Source organism: Balaenoptera borealis, assembly GCF_965194805.1.
Source record: "Balaenoptera borealis genome assembly, chromosome: 15".
NCBI classification, from domain to species: domain Eukaryota; kingdom Metazoa; phylum Chordata; class Mammalia; order Artiodactyla; family Balaenopteridae; genus Balaenoptera; species Balaenoptera borealis.
This window is the reverse complement of record NC_138871.1, coordinates 57582167-57602461: the sequence shown is the minus strand read 5'-3', so window position 1 is coordinate 57602461 and position 20295 is coordinate 57582167. Positions and strand designations below refer to the sequence as shown.

The 20295-nt window shown below is 40.9% G+C and overlaps 1 long non-coding RNA gene across 15 annotated transcripts in view; it reads right to left on the bottom strand.

The window, feature by feature from the left end:
* LOC309612491 overlaps positions 1-20295 on the bottom strand; it is a 637465-nt gene that overhangs the window by 576621 nt on the left and 40549 nt on the right. For 9 of the 15 annotated variants that reach the window (XR_014235193.1, XR_014235194.1, XR_014235195.1 and 6 more), the window contains exon 2: positions 15660-15746. The exons of 4 other annotated variants lie outside the window; for them this stretch is intronic. This is a non-coding gene — a long non-coding RNA (uncharacterized lncRNA). The remainder of the gene's footprint in view (positions 1-15659; positions 15747-20295) is intronic. 2 more of the 15 variants (XR_014235201.1, XR_014235202.1) reach the window with 1 other exon arrangement.

Sequence of the window (20295 nt, the reverse complement as noted above, 5' to 3'; positions counted from 1 at the left end):
GGAGTGCTCCATCTCTGACATGTCAGGCAGAGGTCAGACAACCAGCTGTCACACGAGTTATGTAAGAGAGTCCTTTATTAGGTGGGAGGTTGAATCTCATGGATTCCGATGTCCCTTCTAACTCTGCCTCTGTGACTTTGCCTTTCTATGTTTTAATACACACATAGGGTCATCAGGTCTTGGGTCTTCCAATCCCACCCCACCTTAACTGTGTCTGCCACAAAACAACAAACCTGCACATCAAAATAAGGTAAGAATATATGGCGAGATCTAATATCTGGGCACAGAAAAGGACCCCCCCCCTTGTTTTTTAATCACTTACTACCGTGCCTAATATCTACTTAGTAAATGTTTCTTGATGAAATATTTCTAGCATGCTTGCTTGCTTTCTTCTCTACTTAATGAAAGCATTGCCTTTTCCTTGCCACTTAGAACAGTGAGTTTGGGCATGACATTTAGTACCTCTCCTGCCCTATACAAGGGATGCATGACTTCTAATCATATTCTTATTAAAATTAAAGTCCTCTATTACTAACTAATGTTGAATTCGTTGTCACACAGGGGTTCTTAATCTTTTGTATGGTGGGATGCCTATGTCAGTCACTAAAGCCTACAAATGCACAAATAAACTACATTGTATCACAAAGGGACCAATTACATCGGAACACAGTTCCATCCATGGATCCCCAAGGCTCCATGAATGCCAGGCAAGAACCCATGAAAAAAGACCCAGTAAACGATACACTTTCCGAAGACACAGATTGTGATCAATGTGCTAAGCACTGATAAGCACTGAATCGCCCTTGGCCTCCAGCTCCCCATTTTTGCAAGCAGGTCATTATCAGTCCTATGCTGTCGTCTGATGCAGAAAAGACAAATTCCTCAAGTTAGCTACTTCTTGCCTATTTTTTCATTCTCTGCTGCAGGAAAGAATGTTCATACAAGACAGCAGAAGTTCCTTTCTGTTTGGCTCCCTGAGCATGTGTTACTAGGGTCATCACGGTGGGATGCACAGAACAATGGCTATGAAATGAGCCAGCGCAGATTCTGAATCCCACTTCTGGCCTGGGGTACGTCACTGAGTGCCTCTTCCTCTGAGGCACAGGAATAAGGAATGTTGCATTACAGGAATGGTGTAAGTAGAGTGTCTGGCACAGAGCCTAGCGGATGGTTACTGTTCCACAGATGCTGATTTCTTTCTTCCATACAAGTAGTTGAAACAAGTAATGTGCTGGTTATTTCCCATTTACTCTTTCAAATCCACTCCCTACCTTTCTTCAACCGCCTCTTTGCTACAGGAGGTTAAGTATACACTGCATCAATGCGTTCCCTTGCCCTTTGGCTTCACGTAGATCCAGACATCGAGAAGCACCGTTTGGGTATTAGAAGCAAAGAAGAAAGTAAAATCAGATTTTACTCCCTAGCTCCCTCCCTACTGAGTCAGCCAAGCTGGGTGTGCACCTCTAACAAAGGCAGCCCTCTCCATAAAGCTGTCCTCTCTGGGCTCCCATAACCACTCCCTCCCTTACTCCTCGGGCCTAGGGATAGAAGGACTCCTAGGCTCCTAGCCCTAGAGTGATGCCCCATCCATTACTGATCTCCCTTAATCCTGCCCACACCATTACAAATAGTGCTTTTACTAAGGTCTCCTCAATTACCCCATTGGTATAGCATCTGTTTCCTACTGGAACCCTGAATGACATAGACAATTGCTGGCAAAATGAGGAAGGCACCTGGAGCAGTCTGTAAGACGTGTGTCAAATCATTCAGACACAATCACACACACACACACACACACGTTCTAGCTTAGTATTTGTTGTATTGGATGTGCCCTGGATGACACATCCATCCTTTTCCTTGTCCTGTTAAGAATGGCTCTTTTTATAGTGGAAAAAAAAGAAGAATGGGTATCATTCTGAGATGTACAGAAATATTGAAACACTATATTGTGTACCAGGAACTAACATAGTGTTGTAGGTCAATTATACTTCAAAAACAAACAAACAAACTCATAGAAAAAGAGATCAGGTTTGTGGTAACCAGAGGTAAGGGAGTAGGGAGAGGGGCATTTGGATGAAGGCAGTCCAAAGGTACAAACTTCCAGTTATAAGATAAATAAGTAATAGAGATGTAATGTATGACATGATAAATATTATTAACACTGCTGTGTTATATATGAAAATTGTTAACTAAATCCTAAGAGTTCTCTTCAAAAAAAAATTTTTTTTTTATTTTTTAGTTATATGAGATGATGTACATTCACTAAACTTACTGTGGTGATCGTTTCATGATGTATGTAATTCAAATCATTATGTTGTACACCTTAAACATATACAGTGCTGTATGTCAATTATGTTTCAATAAAACTGAAAGGGAAAAAATAATAAAAGAAGGAGGAGGAGAAGTAGAGGAAGAAGAGGAGAAGGAGAAGGAAGGAAGGAAAGAAGGAATGAAGACACCACTAAGAAAAATAAGACAAGTCACTGACTAGGAAAAAACATTTTCAGCATACCTATGTAACCAAATAACAATAACAAAAAAAAAAAAAAAAAACTTGTATTCAGTACATGTAAATAACTTCTACAAATCAACAATAAAAAGACAAAAGGCAATTTAAAATGTGCAAAAAAACATGCAGTCATCTCTAAATACACACACACACACACACACACACACACACACACACACACACACACAGTGGCCAATGAGCACATGAAAAGGTAATCAACATCATTAGACATAGGGTAATGAAAATTAAAACCACGATATCACTTCATTCCAAGTAGGATGACAAAAAAAAAAAAGACTGACAACACCAAACGCTGGTAGAAATGCAGAGCCACTGGAACACTCATCCGCTGCTGATCAGGGTATAAAATGATACAACTACATTGCATGGGCCATAAATTGACGATTGCTGAATCTGGGTGATGGGTACATGCATATTCATTACTCTACACTCCCTAATTTTGTATAGGTATGAAATTTTCTCATAGAAACTTTAAAAGAAAAAAGAGTAAACGTCTGTACCCAAGGAAATGATCCTGATTCTCAGGAAAAAGATATATTTTCCCCAGCAATTAATACCAACCAATGGTATTGGTTGTTTCATACTCAGGCTGCACGTCAGAGGCTTTTTAAAAATATCAATCCCAGGCCCTACCCTGGGCCATTAAATCTGAATCTCTAGGGATAGGGACCAAGCACAGTATTTTTTTAAACTCCCCTGGGGAGTTTAAAGCTCAGCCATGGTCAAGAAACACAGATAAATACCAATACAATCTTAACTCCTGGTTACTTTTCATGCCCTCTTTGGATGTCATGAACAGTTAGGGACCTGACAAGAAACAGAATTCACCCCGCATGGGACTATTTGTAGAAATCTCAGCAGGATTAAGAGAATAAGTGCACCCAACAAGAAGCCACTGCATGAATGAATCCCTGGAGATGAAGGGATAAGCAGTGGAACAGCGCTTCCAGAGCCCAGCGAGGGCCGGAGCTGTGGGAGAGCCACAGTCCTGCATAGAGCCAGGTGCCAAGGCCCAAGGGAACACAAATAAGTACCGTGACCTCCCTCTAATCCCACCTGCCAGGCTGGCAGGGAAGTGACACAGAGCAGGACAGAGAAGGCAGGGTGCAGAGGATGACGTCAGGCAGTTACACGTGCCCACTGCACAGAGGTCAACAATTCCAATTCCCTGCCACTGGTCTGGCCTGCCCACCAATGCCTGGCTTCCCCTTCTTGCCCACTGGTGACTGGGGGAACAACTGAATCACTTTCCTGAACCCACCAATGAGGAAAAGGCCAGAGGCCAGTCTGGGAGGGTGCAGGGCAGGGCTTTCAGTTCTGCAGAGACTAAACATCAGTCTCAGACAAAGAATAGAAGTCACCAATCTACAGAAACTACAGAATCACATGTTATCTCAGCAGCAGAGAGTTAACCTCTGATTTCCCTTTCCTGGCCACTCGTTATTGAAAGAAAGAAGGAAAGAAAGGAAAAAAGGACAGAGACCTGAAAGTATTGTTTTCGATGACTGTATCTGAAAATGCTGTATAAAATCTCATTATTTGATGTAGAAGGTCTAGGTATATCATCTAGCCCATCCCCCTCATTTTACAAGTAAGGGAACTGAGACCAGAGAGGTGAAGTGATTTACCTAAAGTCACCATCTGGTTAGGAACAGAATCCAAATATTGTGACCCCCAGCCCAGGGGACAACTCATGACACCACACAGCCCCTCAAGTGGTTGTCCTCTTTGCCAGCCAAAACGGGACCATTAGACCCCCAGGGTAGCAAGATCATGTAAATACCTGCCACTTACATTTTACCTTTCATTTCTGTCTAGATGTGATTGCCAAGATCTATTTCACGGTAATTACTTGGTCCATCTCAGGGGGCAGAGTTTTTACAGCTGAGAAAGGAAATAAATGCCAACAAGCTTCCAGCTGGCTACCCCCAAGAGCAGCTGATCCAGAAGGCCAGGGCTGAGTGGGCCACCTAAGACAGTGAAAAGTTGTCCCAGCCAGGTGAGCATGAGAAGGAAGCAGGCTTCATTAGCCTCCTGATAAGAAGCTAGTCAGCTCCCAAAACAGTTGTGTCCCACATTTATTTACTCAGCCTGCAGGCTTGGGAGCTGGCATCCCAGAAGCTGGCACAGTCGATACATGGTAGAAGCTTAAGCAAGGGCCCTTCCCTGGCAAATTAGGAGTCTCTCTCCTCTGTTGGGGGAAGACAGGTGATGGGAGACACTGAGGTAGCAGATCCCAGGAATGGAGACAAGGAAGCAGCGTGTTTTCCCCAGCACCAGGCAGGAGGCAACGGGGCAACGACTGAGGGCAGCGCTTCTAAAACAAGATCAGCTCTCCTGAGTCTGGGATCCTTAAATGGAGGTCCAACCAAGGACGAGAGGAAAGACCAGAGACGTCCCAAGATTTCTTCCACTCAGAGAGCCACATCCTAGAAAGGGTCAGCAGAGGGTGGCTCCCGCCAGCCCACATCCCAGAATCCTCAACCCCAGCCCTGTCAGTTCCCTTCACAGCACATCACAATCCGGACTTACAAATTTAATTGTTTGTTTACTTGTTTATTATCTGTCTCCCCCACATGACTAAGTTGCACGAGGCCAGGGAGTGTTGCACCCAGTATAAGGATGGCACCTTGTACATCGTAGGCACACAAAGAATACCTGATGGAAGTGTTAAATACATGGATGACTGTGAAATCTCCTTACTCCTTAAGAAGGACAAACCACTTGCAGAGGCAAATGAACTCTGGCATTTGTAAGTAGGATCAATTACAGTGTTCCTGTATCTCCACTTACCTGGCCAACCGGAACCCACTCTGCCCTGTAAGATAATAACATTTGTATAGAGCTCTGCGGATGCTGAAGCACTTTGATCGCTCGGCTTACCCAAAATAACTGCACTAATAAGTAGGAAGCACTTATTCAACCTCCAAATCCAATGCTCTTCCCTCCGGCCCTAGCCTGATCAGAGCCCCAGTTCTGAGCGTACGCCAGGGACAGGCTCTATTGTTCCACGTTTGCAGAAGAAAAACACGAGTCCTGGGAAAATACTGGCTTTGCTAGTCAAAGTTAGGCCTGAAGCAAGAGCCAAAAGTCCTTGAGGGATTTGAAAGGAGGAAAAAAGGAAATTGAGGCTGAAAGGGGCATGTACACTTCCCCCGCTGGTAGAGAAGAAGAGAAGCAAAGGAGAAAAAAGAAACAGAGAAAAAGGGAGTGTTTCCGGTCTGGTGATTAAACAGTGAGATTAACGAAGTGGCCGCTAATCCTCCATTTTGCCCCAGATGAAGAAGGTGCATTAGTCACCAGGAAAGGGCAGGCCACCCCGGCCCGGGAACTCATGTTCCCAGCAGGGTGTGCATTAAGCCCCTGTTTTTTGAAGGGCAAAGTACTTGACATATATTAAAACTATTGTTGTTATTAATAATGCCAACACTTTAGATTTGCATAGCTCCATTCCTCCTAAGAGTTTAAAGCCTTTCATACATATTGTCTAATTCCCTCTCAGAATTTTTATTAGAAAAGTGTTCGCGGGTTGTTATGTAAATATATGTAAAAGTTCTTTAAAACATTTAAACACATTTTAGTCTTATCTATTCTCTCTTCCCCCCCGTCCCTGGGTTAGTACATTTCCATTTTGATTATCTGTCTTTGAAACGCCAATTTTCAAAACAGAAACCTAAAAGGGCAACTATAAACCTCCAACCTCTGGCCAAACTTACTTCCTTTCCATACCTCTGTCATAAGGAGTGTAGAAGCTTCTCTCACTTCAAAAATAGCACAGGACTGAGGAGGGGTGGGTGAGGGATGGATTGGGAGTTTGGGGTTTGCAGATGCAAACTATTATGTAAAGAATGGATAAACAACAAAGTCCTACTGAATAACACAGGGAACTATATTCAATATTCTGTGATAAACCATAATGGAAAAGAATGTGTGTGTGTGTATATATATATATATGTGTGTGTGTGTGTGTGTGTGTGTGTGTATAACTGAGTCACTTTGCTGTACAGCAGAAATTAATACAACATTGTAAATCAACTATATTTCAATAAAATAAATTTTTTAAAAAACAGCGCAGGGGTCACTTTCCCCACCCTTGCCCCATCCTTCTTTTGGTACTTCCGCTCCTGAAGTAACTAAGGGGTAGAAACAATTGTTAATTCACGTTGAGTGTCTACTCTGTGCAGGCCACTGTGCTGATTGCTTTACAAACGCTGTCTTATTTTATCCTCGGTACACAAACTTCTAGTTGTCCCCCAGTATCCACAGTAATAGAAATTTTAGCTGGGCACACAGGTATTATTTCCAGTCTTCCTTGCAGCTAGGTGTGGCCATATGACTATTTTCTGGTCAATAATTAAAAGTATCTGTGGAGAATTCCAGGGACATAGCACCATCTTTAAGCATGTTTTTTCCTCTCCCTTGACTTCACAGGGATTCCACTGGTTTTTACAGCCTGAGAACCCAAAACATAACCCATTGAAAACCCCTGCTCTGACTTTTTCCTGATAATGGTTCAAATTGCTCGCTATTCCTTGACTTCTCCATCTTACCCCTTATATATTGGTGGTCTTTGTTCTCCCCGTCTTAGACCAACCTAATCTTAAAGGAAAACAGCCTGCCAATTTCAAGCAGTCTAGAACAATTTTCCTCTTGTCCTCTTCCTTCTACAGATCCTCCCCTTCTCCTCACCTCTTCCCAATCCATTTGTAACACCACTATTCACCAGGACCCATTCTACCTCCCAAAAGAGACAGCCAGCCTCCTATTCTGTTTGCGTCTGCTAACATCACCCACACACACACCCACCTCCTCCATTCCATTCCTTCTCAGTACTTACCTCCTGGCCCACATTATCTCACCCACTTCACACTTTCTCTTTTCTCTTGACTGCAACAGCCATACTGGGGTTTCCCCATAATCCCTCTTAGATCAGGAAGGCAAATATTTATAATTATCCCTATTTTATCAATGGGAAAATAGAGGCACAAGGAGATGTGAGGATTTGTCCATGATTGCACAAAAGAAGGAAGGTGACACCATAGCCTTTGGAATCCCAATCCAGGGCCCTTCTTTTCCCCCCTACATTCCTTTCATTCTCTCAGACACCCTCCCAGATTCCCTGAAGATCAGGGAATAGGTGGCAACTTTTACTGTCAATTATGGGCACAGCTGGCAGCTTCTCCAAGGTCCTTCAGCAAGTCTTCACTGAAATGAGAACCAAGTGGTCTTCACTCTGCCCACCTCATCCTCTGCCTCCAACAAGCCAATACCAGAGAGCTGAGGGAAGTGATTTTATATATATAGACTTCAACTGATGGACTTCCAGGTATGAAGAAGAGATGGACATAGTTTTCAATAGTAAGTCCTTCGACACTAGGGAAAACACACTCATGACAGTTCAGGAGAACCCATGTGTTAGAGAGAAAAGAGTCTTGACCTGAGCTCTACCATTCACCAGAGCATCAGGAGAAATAGGGCTGAGGGGGATTTCTCTGGTGGCGCAGTGGTTAAGCATCTGCCTGCCAATGCAGGGGACATGGGTTCGAGCCCTGGTCCGGGAATATCCCACATGCCACGGAGCAACTAAGCCTGTGCGCCACCACTACTGAGCCTGTGCTCTAGAGCCCGCGAGCCACAACTACTGAGCCCACGTGCCACAACTACTGAAGCCCGCACGCCTAGAGCCCACATTCCGCAACAAGAGAAGCCACCGCAATGAGAAGCCCGCGCACCACACCAAAGAGTAGCCCCTGCTCGCCACAACTAGAGAAAGCCCGCACGCAGCAACGAAGACCCAACACAGCCAAAAATAAATTTAAAATTAATTAATTAATTAATTAATTAATTTTAAAAGAAAGAAACAGGGCTGAGAACAGAGTACTAAATCTGTGTGGTCTTGAACAAGACCTTTCCCTTCTCTGGAGAGTGCTTCCATCTCCAGCATCAGGACCCACTGAAACCAGGCACTCAGATGCTCAGGGGATGCTGAGTGTCATACAGAAGCTGCAACAGCACTGAGAAGGTACCATCTAGAGACAGAATTAGAGAAGCAGGGGCTATTTTATTAACTCAACCAGGATTTGTGGATTAACTGGAAGTGGATGAAGGCAGAGAAGTCACTACTTCATAAAGCCAGGTGTCTTAGCTATCTTTGTGCCCCTAGTTTTTATCACCCACAGAATGTCCTAAATATTTGATGAATAATGGAAGGAATGAAATGGGAGTGAGGCTAGGAAGTTGACCAAACATCCCTTATTGGGTAAGACGGCTCCATATTGTGATATTTGGGTCTGCATCCTAGATACCTGAGAGACTGAGACTGGAGAACAGCAGATTTTCCTACTTATTCAACATGGTTTCACACATTCACATTTTAAGTGCATTCACACACATCATCCTATTTATTATGATATTGAAAAGTAACCAACAGAGAAGATTTGGTTATCAAAATTGTACTGTGAAGAACCTGATATTAACCTGTGAATAACCTGATATGTACTGTGAAGAACCTCAGAGATATTCAAGTAGCTGATTCCACATCCAGAAAGGGAATGAACCAGATATTCTAACCCTAAACCTGTGCTTGTTCTAGGATCAGGTACTCAAGAAGTGGACACTGTAGGGAAATCACCCACAAAGAGAGGGACTGAACCACCTGACATCACATAAGAAAGAGCTGCATATCACACCATCAACTTCCACCTTTTGGAAAGGGCTGCTAGACATATAACCCTCAACTACTGGCCCCCTAGATGGCCCAAGGAGCCCAGAAGTGTGGCTGGAAAAAGGACTAAGTGCAAAGGAGCGTCACTAAGAGCTGGCCAAGAGGGGTGGGGGTGTGGAGTGAGTAGGTGGTTATGTTCCAAAATTGGCCAGTGGTAGTGGGCAGAACAAAGCACAGAAAAGTAACATTTCTTGAGTACCTACTATGTGGCCGGGCTCTATGATAAATACTTTACTTACACTGTGTCTTTAATACCCACAACAATGCTCCATAGTCAGTAGCATTAAGCTATTTAACAGATACGGAAACAGAAGATCAGGGAGGTTACTTCACTTGTCTGGAAGCCAGACAATTAGAAGATGGCAAAGCTATGACTCAAACTGGGGTCCATAGGAATCCAACACCCATCTTCTCTGCACTATTTAGGCTGCCAAATTGTAAGAATATTACCAAAGTTCCTGAACTATCAAGGCCATTACAGGGATAGAGAAATGGCATAAAATTGAATTGTTTATGCAGAGGATTCTTTCAGTTGGCTATTCAGCATCCATTCCCTTTTTCCTCCTTCCTAAAAAAAATCCCAATTCTGTTCAACTATCCATCCACCTCTCATGTAACCCAGGCGACTCAGAAAAGCTCACCCTTTTCTAACTCGGGGCATAGATTCTGATTAGTCACAACAAATCAATGGATAGCATTTTTCTGGTGATTCTCACTGATCACACAGTGGACATATGACCTAAATTGGCCCAATCAGATTACATGAAAAAATTCACATTCCATATTTCAGGAAGACGTCCCTCCCTCACTCTTTCCCTTCTCTCCACCATCTCTCTATCCTCCTCTCCCTTTCTCTTTATCCTAATGCATAAAATCAAGGGCACAGGTTTTCCCAGTTTCTATCGGCAGCCATCTTGTGACCAGGAGGAGAATTAGTCCAAAGACGAAACAATGTATGGATTACATATCACAGATATGGAGACAACCTGGCTTCTTGTTGATATTGCTGAACCACTGAGTCACTCAACTCTGAAGCTTGCCCTACTTATGGGATTCACTGTTATATAAGATAATTAATGTTCTATGTGTTTAAACCAGGTTGAATCAGAATTTTTGTTATTTGCAGCCAAAATCCTTCTGACAGTTTGTTTTTCATCCTCTGTCTTTACAAAAGATATGAAAATGATTCAACTTAGGATGGGAGTAGTTAGTGAGGAAATGAGAGTTTGAGTCACTAATACGTGCCCTAATTCAGTACTTTGAAACTCATCAGTGCTCACCAACACTTAGTACTGATGCAGCACATGGACAGTACCCCTGACCTCCTGCTGCCTATCCAGATGGCTTCCTGGCAACTCTGGATTTGATGGGTAAATTCTCAGACTTGTGCCATACAGCCATAAGGGATAGGGACAGCCTAAACTCGTTTTAATTAAGCAGTTGGAGGCTGAGAGGAAACTCTTGGTCAGGTTGGAAAATCCTCCCAGTGGCTTGGCTGAGGAGAAAAGAAGATTCTGAGTGAGTGGGTGAGATGAGTAAGACCATGTCCCCACCCCAGCCCCACAGTGTGGGTTGGTGTTGTACGGGGGTTTTTGATTCTCCGTTTTGTAGGTGTAGGAATGTCTGAGAATAAGTAGAGGTGGGAGGAAAGGATAATGGAAGGAAAGGAGCTGGGGCGTTGGAGAAAAGAAGAGGGAGCCCAAGGACTAAAGGACCTTGTGACTCTCTGTGAATAGCCTGAAGGCTTTGGGATCTCCCTCAGGAGAAAACTATCCTTGGCAAAGCAGCAGAAAAACCAGGTTGGGGGGTTGACCATTTATTCACAGACACTTGCAACAACAGGGGCAGTATGGAGGCAGTTCTGCAGGCACTTTGCAGGCTGCAGGCCACTGCTTGAAAGTTATAGAGGAAGAAAAAAAAGAAAAGAAAAACAGAAGGTGGAGGGAGAGAGAGAGAAAGATAGAGAGGGAGGAGCCCTCATTTCTGAGAACATATGAGTCACTTTCCGGAGACTCCCAGAAAAATCTGGGAGCCATTCAAGGGACTAAGTTCTTGCAGTTATGACGTAGAGACTCAGAGCTATCAATTTTTAGGTATTGAAAACTATGTGGCCATATTTGAGTTCGCAGGCTACTAAATCATGAGACGTCTGGATTACAGTAATATTCTTAGGGTGACCAACTCATTCTAATTTGCTTGGGCCTTTCCTGATTTTAGCAATGAAAGCCGCAAGTCCTAGAAAACTCCTCAGTCCAAGTCAGATCAAAACATCTCCTCATAAGCAGCCCCTATCCACTCAACCCTTAGACTGAACATGTCCCACACTGGCCATTTTCTTAGTCTACATCAAAATGATTCAACTAGACCCAGCAAAAACAAAAGCTGATGACTTTCACTGCCCTAAGCCTTACTTGGGCTCCTGAAGTTGTGTTACTAGCCTGGTTAGAAATCAAGCAGCAACCCAAGAGGAAGAAACCCTGGCCTGAAAGAAGTAAAGGAGACAATGGGTAATATCAAAGAGATGGCAAAAATCCTCAGTGTACTAAATACCACATACCAGATGTCAAGCCTTGCTTACTTTGGGAAGCTGCCAAGCACCTAATGAGCAAAAGAAAGGCTAGCTCAGATGCTTCTTTAAAAGAAATTAGCCAGGGAACAATCAAAAGCCTTGAAAGAGCAATTAGCCCAACTGGCCAAGACTTAAAACTCCTACCTCGATCAAAACAGTTAATTGAAATTATTAACCTTTGGAGGGGAATTACTCTTTTTGAAATTAGTGAATGTGTCATTAGGGTTATGAAGAGCTATAAGGAAAATGTCAATAAAGCATTTATTTGGAAAGAAGAAGGCCAAACTCTTTATTCAAAACGACAGTAATTAAGTCAACAATGTATTTAGCCAACGTGGGCATCCTTGAACTATTATGTTGAATATAATAAGGTATACTCTGTTCTGAGTTATCGTGGAGCAGACAGGTTATCTACCAAACCCAGCCAGGGAAAAGGGGAAAATGGAAGCATGTGTAAACCAAACAGTCTGCTATGGTCACCCAAATTCAGCCTTGGAATGAGCATGAAAATGGAGATCCCCAGATGCCATCAAGTGTAGTCTATTTAGACATCACTGACTCTGAATTAAAGGCATCCTTCCTTTCATGTTCATTGTAGAGTAGCTGTTCAATAAGACGTTTTAACTGCACTATTTTGGATGTTCCAATAATTTAGACCAGTGGTCCTCAAACAGAAGCAAATTTGTCCCCAGGGGACATTTAGCAATGCCTGCAGGCATTTTTATTTGTCGCTCCTTGGTGAGGGTGATGGGCAGGAGTGGTTGCTACTGGAATCTAGTAGGTAGAGGACACTACTAAACATCCTGCAATGTACAGGGCAGCCCCTAAAATAAAGAATCACCCAACCCAAAATGTCAATAGTGCCACTGTTGAGAGACTTTGATTCAAATATACTCTAATTTGAAGTTTGATTTTGCTCCAACTATAAAAAGAAAGGCTTTCTTGACAAATTAATGGCACTAACATGATAAATGAAAATATTAGTTTGAGAAACAAAATAACAGTATTTGAGAAACTTCCTTGCATGTCAACATTGAGTGTAACAATGACAATTCTTTTGTCTTTTCCTTAAAGGCAATGTGTCAGGATTTTTAATTGGTAGTCTTTCTTTAATTATGAGTTCTTTAAAGTATTAACACTGTATATCCATTCAAATCTTCCATGCTTTAACCATTTTTACTTATTAAAACTGAATTTCTATAAATATGTCCTGGGGATATAATACACACCATGGTGACTATAGTGAACAAGTCTGTATTGTATATTTGAAATATACTGAGTGTAGATGGTAAAAGTTCTCATCACAAGAAGAACCAAATTTGTAACTATGTGAGGTGATGGATGTTGACTAAACTTATTGTGGCAATCATTTTAAATATATACATATATTAAATCATTATGTTGTACATCTAAAACTAATATGTTATATGTCAATTATATCTCAATAATAAATGAATAAATAGATAGATAAATAGACTGGGTTTCTCTATAGCACTGAGCCAATTATTCAAAATTAGTGAGTCTTTTCCTTATTGAAATATATTTACATATATGATAACTATATATACATATAATTATCCTAAAATGAACTAATGTATTCATTTTTTATTTTTAATCAAACTTCTCTTTAATGAGAACTCAACTAAAAGAGATCATATCATTTTTATGTTTCTTTATCTAGTTAGCTAATCATCCAGGGTTTTAAAAAAAAATAGTAAAACACCACTTTGTCTCTTTGCCGAAAGAGACAGGAGCTAAATTTTTGGCTGGAGTTTAACTCTATATTTCTATTCCCAAGCATTCAATATTTATTACCTAGGAGACTTCTTTGTCAACAGAGCACATATTAAGCCCAGTTACTGGAAGTATGTTTAGATTATATATGTTAATTTACATTTGACAAACTTGCCTCTCTGGCACCTGCTGGGACAATAGCTAAATGCATAGCCTGGTTTTATTTATCCAAACTCCATAAACAAAAAAGCCAAATCCCCACACAGGGTATAAAAACATGAATTACATGATCCAGTGAGAGTTCCTGAGGGAAATGGCAGCTTCCAAGAAAAAAAATTATTCCAGGGTAAGTCACAATCTTTGATGAGTCGTGTGTTTTTCACCTTGTCTTTCTCCAGAGGAGTGAAGAAGCACCCTTTGAAAGAATATAGTAAGCAAAAATATAGGTACATACAACCTTCTTTCCTTCTACTCTCGAGTCTTCTAAATTATGTTTGATGGTTGAAGCAAAAATTATAATACTGTCTAATATGGTTCTAAGTGTATAGAGAGGAAATATCTAAGACATCTTTATTATAAATAGAGGGAGAAGGGACATAAAGGGAGGCAAGATTTTTATACCTCATACAAAACTGGCAAAATTATGACACCAGCAGACTGTGATAAGATGTGTGTGTGTGTGTGTCTGTGTGTCTGTGTGTCTGTGTGACATAACACCTAAAGCAACCACTAAAAACACTCTACAGAGAGAAACACTCAAAGACACTGTAGGTAAATCAAAATGGAATTCTACAAAATGTTCAAATAACCCACAGGAAGGCAGGAAAAAGGAAACAGAGGAATTTAAAAATTTTTAAACATAGAGGAAGAACAGAAAGCAAAAGATAAAATGGCAGATTTAAACCTTAACATAACAATAATTATATTAAATATAAACAGTATGATTAAAAGTAAAAGGTTGAAAGTAAAAGGATGGGAAAAGATACATCATGCAAACACTAATCAAAAGAAAGATGGAGTGGCTGTTTTGATATCAGATAAAGTTGACTTCAAAGCAAAAAAAATTACCAGAGTCAGACAGGGACATTATACAATGTTTAAAAGAAAGTTGACTTCAAAGCAATAAAAATTACCAGAGTCAGACAGGGACATTATACAATGTTTAAAAGGATCAATCAACCAATAAAACATAGCAATCCTAAATGTAAACATACCAAACAACACAGTTGCCAAATATGTAAAGCAAAAACTGATGGAAGCTTTTGGAGAACTAGACAATTTCACAAGTATATCTGGAGACTTCAACACCCTTCAATCAACAATTGCTAGTACATCTAGACAGAAAATCAGCAGGATAAAAAAGAACTCAACATTACCATTAACCAACAGAATCTAATCAACGTTTATAGAACACTCTACCCAACAGCAGCAGAATACATGTTCTTTTCAAGTGTCCACAGAACATACACCAAAACAGACCATATCCTGGATCATAAAACAAACCTCAACAAACTTTTAAAAATTAAAATCATACAAAGGGTGTTCTATGACCAAAATGGAATTAAAACAGAAATCAATAACAAAGATAACAGGATAATCTCCAAACACCTGGAAACTAAACACACTTGTAAATAATTTATAGGTCAAAGAGGAAGTCTCAAGGAAAATCAAAAAATATATTTAACTGAGCAAAAATGAAAATACAAGGTAACAAAATTTATGGGACAGAACTAAGGCAGGGCTGAGAGAGAATTTTATAGTACTAAATGCATACCTTAGAAAAAATAAACCCAAATCAAGCGGAAGGAAGGAAGTGATAAAGAACAAAAACAATCTCCCAACCCAGATGGTTTCATTGGAAATTTCTACCAAATGCTTAATAAAGAATTAACACCAATTTTACACATCCTCTTCCAGAAAACAGAAGAGAAAGGAACACTTCCCAGTTCATTTTATGAAGCTAGTATCATGCTGAAACCAAGACCAAACAAAGACAGTATTAAAAAAAAGAAAACTACAGACAAATATCTCTCATGAACATTTGATACAATAATCCTTAACAAAATACTAGCAAATGGAATTCAGTAATATAAAAAACTTACAGACCATGATCAAGTGGGGCTTATTCCAGGGATGGAAGGCTGGCTCAGTATTCTAAAATTAATCAATACAATCCACCATATCAAAGGCTAAAGAAGAAAAACATACGATCATATCAGTCAATATAGAAAAACACTGGACAAAATTGAACACCCATTCACGATTTAAAAAAAAAAAATCTCAGAAAAATAGGATACAGGAGAACTTCCTAAACTTGATAAAGAACATCTAGAATACACTTACAGCTAATGTTATACTTAAAGTTAAAAAACTGAATGCTTTCCCTCTAAGATGAGGAATGAGGCAAAGATGTTCACTCTCACCACTTTTACTCAACATAGTCCTGGAAGTTCTATCCAACATATTATGGCAAGAAAAGGAAATAAAAGGCATTTGGATCAGAAAGCAAGAAATAATACTGCCCCTATTTTCCAATGACTTAATTATCTATGTAGAAAAACCGAAGGAATCTACAAAACATCTCCTGGAACTAATAAATGAGTTCAGGAAGGTTGTAGGATACAAAATAAACTTACAAGAATTGACTGTATTTTACATACTAGCAATAGACACGTGAATACAAAAATTTTAAATATAATACCATTTAAAATCACTCAAAAAATGAAATACTTAGGTATAAATCTTACAAAACATGTGCCATACTTCTATGCTGAAAACTATACACTATTGATTAAAGAAATCAAAGAAGATCTAAATAAATGGAGAGACATACCATGTTCATGGATTGGAAGACTCAACATAGCTAAGATGTCATTTCTCCCTGAACTGACATACAGTTTTAACACAATTACTATCAAAACCCCAGCAAGATTTTTTTGTGTCTATAGACAAGATTATTCTTAAAATGTATAGGGAAAGACAAAAGAACTAGAATAGACAAAACATTTTGAGAAACAAAATAAAGTGGTAGGAATCTATCTACTCGTCTTTGAGACATTTTTTTTTTCTAGTCCAATCCCTTGGCTTTTTTTTTTTTAATTAATTAATTATTTATTTATTTATTTATTTTTGGCTGCATTGGGTCTTCGTTGCTGCATGCGGGCTTTCTCTAGTTGGAGTGAGCGGGGGCTACTCTTCGTTGTGGTGTGTGGGTTTCTCATTGCAGTGGTTTCTCTTGTTGCGGAGCACAGGCTCTAGGCGCACGGGCTTCAGTAGCTGTGGCACGTGGGCCCAGTAGCTGTGGCTCACGGGCTTAGTTGCTCCACGGCACGTGGGATCTCCCTGGACCAGGGCTCGAACCCATGTCCTCTGCATTGGCAGGCACGTTCTTAACCACTGCACCACCAGGGAAGCCCGCTTTGAGACTTACTATATAGCTGCCATAATCAAGACTGTCTGGTACTAGTGGAGAGAGAAACACATAGATCAATGGAACAGAGTAAAGAATGCAGAAACAGACCCATAAAAATACGCCCAACTGATTCTTGACAAAGGAGCAAAAATAATTCAACAATGGTGCTAGAGGAATTGGTCATCCATAGGTCCAAAAAAATGAACCCTGACCTAAGTCTTACATCTTACACACAAATTGACTCAAAATGGATCACAGACTTAAATGTAAATCATGAAACTATAAAACATTAGAAAGAAAACTTAAGGGAAAATCTTCAGGATCCAGGGTTAGGCAAAGAATGCTTAGACTTGATACCAAAAGCATAATCCATAAAAGGAAAAATCAGCAAGTTAGACTTCATCAAAATTTTAAAGTTTGCTCAGCAAAAGACTCTGTTAAGAGAAAATATTTGCAAACCACATATCCAACAAAGGACTAGCATCTAGAATATATAAAGAACTTTCAAAACTTAACAGTAAAGAAACAAACAATCTAATTAGAAAATGAGGGACAGACATGAACAGACATTTCACCAAGGAAGATATACAGATGGCAAACAGGCACACAAAAAGATTTTCACATCACTAGCCACTAAGGAAATGTAAATTAACACCACAATTAGATATCTCTACACACCTATCAGAATGACTAAAATAAGAAATAGCGACAACATTAAATACTGAAGAGATTGTAGAGAAACTGGATCATTCGCACGTTGCTGTTGAGAAAGTAAAAAGGGATAGCCTCTCCGGAAAACATTTTCTTAAAGAACTAGGCATGTGACTACCATATGACCCATCAACTACGCTGGGAGTGGAAAACTTCTCTGTAGGATTGTCAAGTGTATGTGAGATGCTCAAAATTCCTGAATCTCTCCACCCCAACAAATGCCACCCTTTCCCCATTATTGCAACAACTAAAACTTGCCCTACTCACTCCAAAATCACCCCCAATGGACAAGACCAGCCACACTGAAAACCACTGCATTAGATGCTGACAGTAATTCTATAGAGCTGGTAGGAAAAGGCTACTTCATAAACGAGAAGCTGAAGGGTCTCAGTGAGATTAAGGCACCCAAACAAAATCAAACAGCAAGTAATTTCTATACCACTGTTTTCCACCACTTCATACTGCCTCACATAATCATCTCACGCCATTACATTTCTAGTTATCTACAATTTTCAAAGCTCTTTTAAAAGTATTATCATAATTGATCCTTAAAATGTTCTGGCTAAAACCAAATGGTAGAAGGCCAAGATAGTGACAGTGGTTGCAGTCTCTTTTAGCCCATATGGTTGACATCCTGGCAGGTGCTAACCTAAAGCTGGCAGCCAAAGGAGGGCCAGCCAGCCTGGAAGGCCAGATATGTTCACTGCCATAACCCTGGGATTGGCCAGGACCTGACTCTGCTTCACTTAGAAGTGAGGGGTTATTGCTTACACAGTTCTCCTTTCTCCTTTTCTTAATCAGGAGAATCTGCTTCAATAGCAACAGCAACAAAAGTATCAAAAGAAAGCTCATTGATAGCATTTCTGATGATACTTCATTAAGTGCATGAAAAGAAATAAGGAGGTATGTCTTTAACATTAACCCACAAATAGAAGATACAACTCTCACTCACACTTCACAACTTCCTGCCTCTGCATCTGCAAAATACTCACATTCCTACTCATAGCTGCCTCCTTCCCACCCAGTGTAGTAAGGCTCCCCTGCTTAAGACTTATCCCTCCCCCTGTTTCTGGATACCACCCACTTTCACCTCATTTTATTGATTACCCCATCTCTTTCCTGCATCTTCAGACTTTCTCATCCACTGGCTCTTTCCCATCGAGCTCCTTTAGCCTTGTGGCCTCTTCAGAATATAGTCCCTCTCCTCCTGAAGGAGGATGTTCCACTCCTCATCCCAAAGGAATCTGGCGTTTGGCCCATCACTGCACTTTAACTGCTCTTGCCGAAGATGCCGACATCTGCCTTTGGACTAACTCTTCCATGCACTCTTCACTCCTTATTTTAGTTCACTCATCCTCATCATTTCATACTGTTAACCTCTCCCTTACTGAACACTCTCTACCACGGCCCAGGCTTCCCTGGTTTTCCTCCTACTCTCTCATCACTGGACCTTCCTCTTCCTCTGCCTGTCACTCAAACGTTGATTCCTTAGGCTCCCTTCTCTTTTCCCTTCATACCCTCTCCCATCATTTCGATTACCATCTATATTACCAGCCCACACCACTCTCTCAAGCTCCAGAGCCATGGAACCCACCTTCTACTCAACACCCCCACCTTGTCCCACCGGGACCCAAATTCAACAAGTCCAAGACTCAACCATCATCCTCCCCCCTCAAACCTGTTCTTGAATATGTATATGACACTTTCATACAACAGCCACCCTTGACTGTTCTCCTTCCTCACATCCACATTAAATTTCTCACCACGTCTATTTCATCTTCTCAAAGTCCTTCAAACTGTCTTCATTTCCAGTGACACTGCCTTAGACCAGACCACCCCCAACATTTATCAACTGGAAATCTGCAATAGCTTCCTAACTGGTCTCTCTGCCCCTAACTGTGCCCCCTTTCCATTCTTTCAATCTCAATAAGAGTGATTTTCTAAAATGTGAATCTCACCACATTATTTTCAGTCTCAAAACCTTTCAGTAATTTCTCAGTGTCTTTCAGATGAAGCTTAACATTACCATGGCCTCTGATGGGGCCCGACCTATCTCTCCAGCCTAATCTCCTTCTCCCTTCCCTATCTCACACCCTATAGCTACTTCCTCCGAAAAGTAAACTTCTTTCAATTCTCAATGCACCACATTATCTTTTGCCCCTAGGACTTCAAACAAGAAGAACACACTGTCTGGAAACTTCATCTCTCAACTCCTCCCTCAGCTGGCTACCCTCTACTCATCCTTCAGACCTCACATACTACTACTTCCTGACCTCTGTTTGATGGGGCTGAGTCCCCCTGCTTTGTTCTCCCAACACCCTGAACTTTCTCTATCATGACACTTAGCACACCTTTTCATAACTGCTCATTTAACTATCTGTTTAAGCTGTAAGTCACTTGAGGATACTGGTCTACCTTGCTTACTTTTATATCCATAGTGCTAGCACAGTGCCTACAACACCCAATCAATATAGTTTTGAACAGAATGTATTAAAGAAGGAGTGAAGTATCAAGAAACTCAAGCCTGTATGGCCACTCTCCTGAGACTGAGCAGTCCCCTCTGCTTCATGTTCTGGCTCATTCAACCTATGGCGACCCCTATGCACACCCTCACT